Raw genomic sequence first — 6,720 nt, 5'->3', positions numbered from 1 at the left:
CCCAGACTCGCCTTGAATTTATGTTACCTAATAACCTCGAACTGCTCATCCTCCTTCCTGCTTCTACCTCTTGAGTGCTAGGATTACAGGAATGTACCACCATGCCTGGATTATGCAGTGCTGGAAATTAAACCCAGGGCTTCCTTCATGCTAGGCTTGTTACTCTGCAAACTGAGCTGTAGTCCCAGTTTGCTTCTATTTTTAACTTCCAATGAAAAATTCTGGGTCTATTGAGATGACTCAGAGGGTAGAGGTACTTGCTATGGGCCTGATGACCTGAGTTCAATTACTGGGACCCACATAATGAAGGGAAGAAAACTGATTCCCTCAGGTTGTTCTCTGACCTTCACATGTGTGCTGTGGAATGCATGCCTATACATAAAGTAAATAAGTGCAATAATTTTTTTTTAAAAAAACAGACATTCTGCCAGGCATGGTGGTATATGCCTTTAATCTCAGCACTTGGGAGGCAGAGGCAGGCAGATCATTGTGAGATTAAGGCTAGCCTAGTTTACATAGTGAGTTCCAGGCCAGCTGGGGCTACAGAGATACCCTGTCTCAAAAAAACTAAAAAGTGGAACTGGAGAGATGGTTCAGCAGTTAAGAGCACTAGCTGCTCTTGCAGAGGACCTGGGTTTAATTCTCAGCACCCACATAGTGGCTGATAACAGTCTGTAACTCCAGTTACAGGAGAATTCAGTGACTTCTGACCTCCATGGACATTGCATGATGCAGGTGCACTTACATGCATGCAGATAATACACATAAAATTAAAATAATAAATAAAATATATTTTGAAAAGTATAAACATTCTGACCGAGATGTAGCTCAGTGGTAGAGCACTTGCTTAGCATAAGTAAGGCCCTGGGTTCAATCTCCAATACCAAAAAAAAAAAGTTATAAGAATTCATTCACATGAGAGACAAGAAAGGTGATGCACACCTGTAATCCAAAGGATTGCAAGTTCAAGGCCAGCCTTAGCTATACAGGGAGACACAAAACGGGGTTGGGGAAGTAGCTTAGTGTTTAAGAGCACTGGCTGCTCTCGAGAGGACCTGGCTTCAATTCCCAGCACCCACACAGGGGCTGTCAGTAATTCCATTTCCAGCAGATCCAATCCCCTCTTCTGGCCTCTCCAGGCATTGCATGCCATGGTGCACTTATATGCAGGCAAAACACTCATACACATAATTTAAAAAAAATAAAAACTTTCCAAAAAGCCTATTAATTACTTTCTTGTTTCTTGAACAAAATATCTAACAAAAGCAACTTCAAGAAGGAAGGGTCTGGGACTGGAGAGATAGCTCAGTGGTTAAGAACACTGGCTGTTCTTACAGAAGACCCGGGTTCGAAGCCCAGCACCCACATGGCAGCTAACAACTGCCCGTAACTCCAGGTCCAGGGGATCTGATAGCCTCTTCTGTCTTCCTTGGGCATTGCACGACATGGGTGCTCTTACCCACATGCAGGCAACACATGCATATACATAAAATTTAAAAAAAAATTTTTTTAAATGAAGGATTTATTTTGGCTTACAGTTTGAGGGGATACAGGCCACACAATGGAGAAGGCATGGCAGCAGGACTGTGAGGCAGCTGGCCACATCGTGTCCACAGTCAAAAAGCAGAGAGATGAGTGCTAGAACTCGACTCACTTTCTCCTTTTTCCCTTTCATTAGTCAAAGACCACAGTCTATGAGATAGTGCCACCCATATTCAGGGGAAGTCTTCCCCTCTTAGTTAAACCTCTCTAGAAGTACCTTCCAGACATACCTAAAGGTGTGTCTTCTAGGTGATTCTAGATCCTTTTAAGTTGACAATCAAAACCAGCCACCACACACACACACACACACACACACACACACACACACACACACACACAAAGGAGTTAGCCACTTTTCACAAGTTTCCCTGTTCCTCTAGGAAGCATCTATCAAGATGAAGAACCCACCAGGCTTATATGGCAGGTCCACCAAAAAGTACCTATCATACACTCCTGAGCCCTGATGATATGCTAGAATTGCCTAGCATGGCCACTTCCAAGGGGTCTCCAGCACATGGGGCATGAGACCTACTTGCCCTCTGAGCCTGGGCTTAATAGGAAACAAAGTTAGGAAGAGGACACTATTTTTTTTAATATTTAAAAAAATATTTTATTTATTATTTTTGTTTTGTGTATATCAGTGTATGGCCTGCATGTATGTGAGTACACCCATGTCGTGCAATGCCTCAGAGGTCAGAAGAGGGCTTCGGATTCCCCTGGAACTAGAGTTAAGGATGGTTCGCAGCCGCCTTGTAGATGCTGAGAATCAAACCTGGGTCCTCGGCAAGAACAGTCAGTGCTCTTAACCGCTGAGCCATCTCTCCAGCCCCAGAAGAGGACACTATTATGTGTACCCAAATCACAGTATGATGTAATCACTGTAAAAATGTAAAGTCAAGGAGCAAAGCAGATGGTGGGGTTCCTGACAGGATCTTGAGAACTGACTAGTGTGCTAGACAGCCCAGGAAGGAATGCAGCAGAGAATCCAGTGTACAGGAGGGTGGTGGGAAATGGGCTGTGTGTTCGTGGACTGGCATCTCTGTCTCATTATCCAAACAAAAGACTCAGATTAAAGAGAAGACAGGACCCTCAAAGCACTTGAACCTTAGAGGGCAAGGTGTGACATTTATTTTTTTGTTTGTTTGTTGAAGGTTTTTGTTATTGGGTTTTTAGAAACATTTGAGGGGGGTGCATGCCATGGCATACATGTGGAGGTGAGAAAACAACATACAGAATTCATTTCTCTCCTTCCTCCACGTGGGTTCTGGAGATCAAACTCAGATCATCAGGCCTGGCGGCAAGTGGCCTTATGCAAGCAAGTCATCTCACTGGACCCAGTGTGTGTGTTTTAATTATACTTCTAACAGAGGCTCCTGGTACATTCTGGGGTACTGAGCTAGATAGGAAGGTAGGTGCTGGAGTGCTGTGTTTTCAAAGTCAAGGGACAATAGTAATAGAGGTGACTTTACAATGGCTCATTCTCATCGATCAGGGACAGAAGGGCATTTTAGAAACCAAGTGGGTAAAAGTTTTGGGCCTCAGCCTTAAGCTGAAACTGTCCCTGTTCAGTTCCCTGGGGGCACTCTGATTGCCCTGAGGAGGGCTGTTGATGCAGACTTAATTGTGAACTTGAGCACTTGCTCTAGTTGTGGCAGGACTCAACTGAGGTTGTGGTGTGGGGTTCTCTTGGTTACAGAAGGAATGAAGGAACCAGCAGGGAGTTCTCAGTGCTCAGTCTTAGGAAAGACAGTGCATTACAACAGTTGTGGGAAGAAAAATGAGCCACCCCTCATTGTAGGGTAGTAGGGACCCAGTCAAGTAATACCCTCCTTAGCTGTAAATTAAAGGCCTTGGCACCCTTCTCGTTTGAGAACAACAGTCCTCTCTATTTCTGTGGCGTTATGGAGTATCAACAGAACTGAAATAGCTAGGAAGAACTGGAACGAGGGTATTTCCTACCCCTTCTTAATGACCTCCTGGAATCTACTTTGTCCCCATCAAGTCTGAGCAGACTCCCTGTGTGCCTCAGGCAGGCCCTTTGGAAGCTTCAGGCTCTTTCCTGGGAACAGCTACTTCCAGTTTGTAAGAAAGGCAGTAGGCAAGTACCATAAAGGTGCTCATGCAGCAGCAAACCCAGGCCCATTTGGTCATCCTATTTAAGAGTATCCCAAGCCGGACATGGTGGCTCATGCTTTTACTCCTAGCACTTGGGAGGCAGAGGAAGGCAGATATCTGTGAGTTCAAGGCCAGCCTGGTCTACAATGTAAGTTCCAGGCCTGCTGGGGCTACAGGGAGATCCTGTTTCAAAATAAAGTATTTCAGTAGGGAATAATCCCCACCCCCAATGCCAGAGCCCCTTAGAGTGGGCCTTCTAGCCAAGCACAAGCCATGTTTTGTTTCAGGCTCTGCAGTAGAGGCCAGTGTGGATATCCATTTTGTTGGCCTTTAACCACATACGTAGTGATTAAGAGTACAGATTTTGAAGTCAGAATAACTGGATTTGAATCCCAGCTTTGCCACTTGTAATTAACTCTATGTCCTTGGCCATATTGCTGAGTCTCAGTTTCTTATCTATGAGACTAGAACAATAATGCCTTCCTTGTGCTGGCTGTGAGGAGCAACCACACAGTGCTTAGAACAGTAGTGAGATTCAGGAAGTATTTATTAGTTTAGTGATTATCAGTAATTGTGATTGTAACCCTCCACAAAGGAGGAAAGGGGTTTTATGCACTTAAGCACTTTCTCTCCCATCACTGTTCTACATATAATAATCCTCTGTTCCCCTTCTACGTAATCACCTCTGTGCTTCTCTAAAACTCTTCATTCTCCAAAATTAAGCTCTTTTGAGGACACTCACTCTTAATAGTTAATTATTCCAATTTTCCCTTAGCCAAGGCGTCTCAGTACTTGTGCTTCTCCTCCTACCCCCTGAGGTTCCAGTGTTCCGGAGCCCACTCCAGAGCCCACACAGTAGGCTCTGTGCGTCCGAGCTCTGGCTGGAAGCCCACCTGCACAAAGCACCCCTCAGTACCCTCTGCCCCTCCTCTGTCCGCCCAGAGCCCCAGCTTCTCACCCAGGCACACAGAAGCTTTTAGGTAGGTCAGAGGGAGCCATTCATTTTATACAGGCTCAACTTTGTCCTCACTCCTAACCACTCAGCCAACAGTGAGACCCAAGCACTTCTCTGGGTGATAGGCAGACACTGGACTGTCACAGGACTTCCAGAAGGAATCAAGCAGTAATTAGGAAGGCCTAGGCTTGTTGCATTTATCACTTGCTACATTATAAACCACCAGAGAACTAGGTAGTTTACAACCACCACCTTTTATCTACTCATCATTCTGTGACCTGGGCAGGACTTAGTAGTGGTGGTTCACTCTCTGTGTGGGGCTGACTGGGGCAACCTGAGATAGTTGCACTTGTATCTGAGGCCTCCACTGGAATGGCTGGGGGTTGGGGGAATTCTTTCTTTCTTCTCAATCTCTCATCCCCTCAGGCTTCAGAAGTGGAATTGGAGTTTATATGCAGCTTTCAGAGTGAAAACAAGACATGAGGTCTCTTGAGACCTAAGCCTTGAGGCTCAGATTCATTGAGAAGTGTTATGGGTTGAATTGGGTCCCTTCAAATCACCTGCTGAAATCCTAACCCCAAGTATCTCAGAGTGTGCTCTTCATGGGAAACAAGGCCATTACAGCTATTTTTTTCTTTTTTCATTTTTAATTGAATTTTTTAAATTTAATAACCACATGATTAGAAGAATCATTTCATTACAGCTTTAACATATTCAGTAACAATTTCCAGTGTGTGGAGGGAGAGAGTACTGGGGAACAAACTGGGAACCTGATACATGCGGAGTACATGCTCTGCCACTCAGCCTCATCACTAGTAACTACCCTCATTATAAAAACATATGGGACTGGAGAGATGGCTCAGCGGTTGGGAACACTGAGTTGCTCTTGCAGAGGACCCAGGTTCAATTCCCAGCACCCACATGGCAGCTAATAACTGTCTTAAGTCCAGTTCCAGTGGATCCAATGCCCTCTTCTGACCTCTGTGGATATTGCATCACATGGGTGCACTCACATATATGCAGGCAGTACACTCATACACATAAAATAATAAATAAAATACAAAAAAATTCAATGAGTTTTTAACCTTTAAAAAAGATCTCCATTTCATTTTAAAATATGCTGTTTCCTACAGAAAGACTCATTTTTAATGCTACTAACATGTAGATGTTCGCACATGTGCCTCTAATCTCTATGTATCTGATTATTACTATCACAGTCTGTTACACTCAGACTCTTGGTACCTGAGTATGGAAATAAAGTCATCAGGTCAATTTCAATGGTAATGTTTATCACCTCTGCTAATTAACATGAAGTAAATTTTTATGCTTCCTCCTCAAATATGTCATTTTTTAAATTTGTTGATTTGTGTGTATATCATATCGAACATCCCAAACAATCTGATTCATCTATATACCCACTTCCCAAATGGCACCCTCCCATAGCATCCCCCGACCCCCACTGGAGCCCATATACTCTGTCATCCCCGTTACTGTCCACTGTGTTGTTGGTGCCCCCAGCCATTCCCCAGTGCTTGTCCATCCCCTGAATCCAGTCAGCCTATCTAGAGAGCCTTGTTTTAGGAAGATCAGCTGTTCCTCATCTAGCAGCACTCACTTGTCAATATTCCTTTAGATAAGATTGAGGTCTGCTGTTCATTTTACCAGTTCTATGCTGGGTTACTGTCTGGGAGTCTTTTGGGCCATTCTAGCCAATAACTCAAAAGGAAGTTATCTCCCGTCTGGCATTGTTTTTTGTTATGCAGACTTTAGTTATACAGACGAATTAGACCACTCAAGCAAAGACTATGAAAATTTTAAGAAAACACAAGAATGGAATATTGCAAGAATTGTGTGACACCATAAAAAGACCAAACTTGGGGCTGGAGAGATGGCTCAGCAGTTAAGAGTACTGGCTGTTCTTGCAGAGGACCTGGGTTTGATTCCCAGCATCCACATGGCAGCTACAAACCATCCTTAACCCTAGTTCCAGGGGAATCCGAAGCCCTCTTCTGACCTCTGTGTCATTGCATGACACAGATGCACTCACATACAAGCAGACAATACACTCATACACAAACAATAAAAATAATAAATAAAAAAATTTTTTA

This window comes from Nannospalax galili, unplaced genomic scaffold, assembly GCF_000622305.1.
Source record: "Nannospalax galili isolate Female #2095 unplaced genomic scaffold, S.galili_v1.0 scaffold113, whole genome shotgun sequence".
NCBI classification, from domain to species: Eukaryota; Metazoa; Chordata; class Mammalia; order Rodentia; family Spalacidae; genus Nannospalax; species Nannospalax galili.
Note: the sequence above shows the minus strand (reverse complement) of the source record.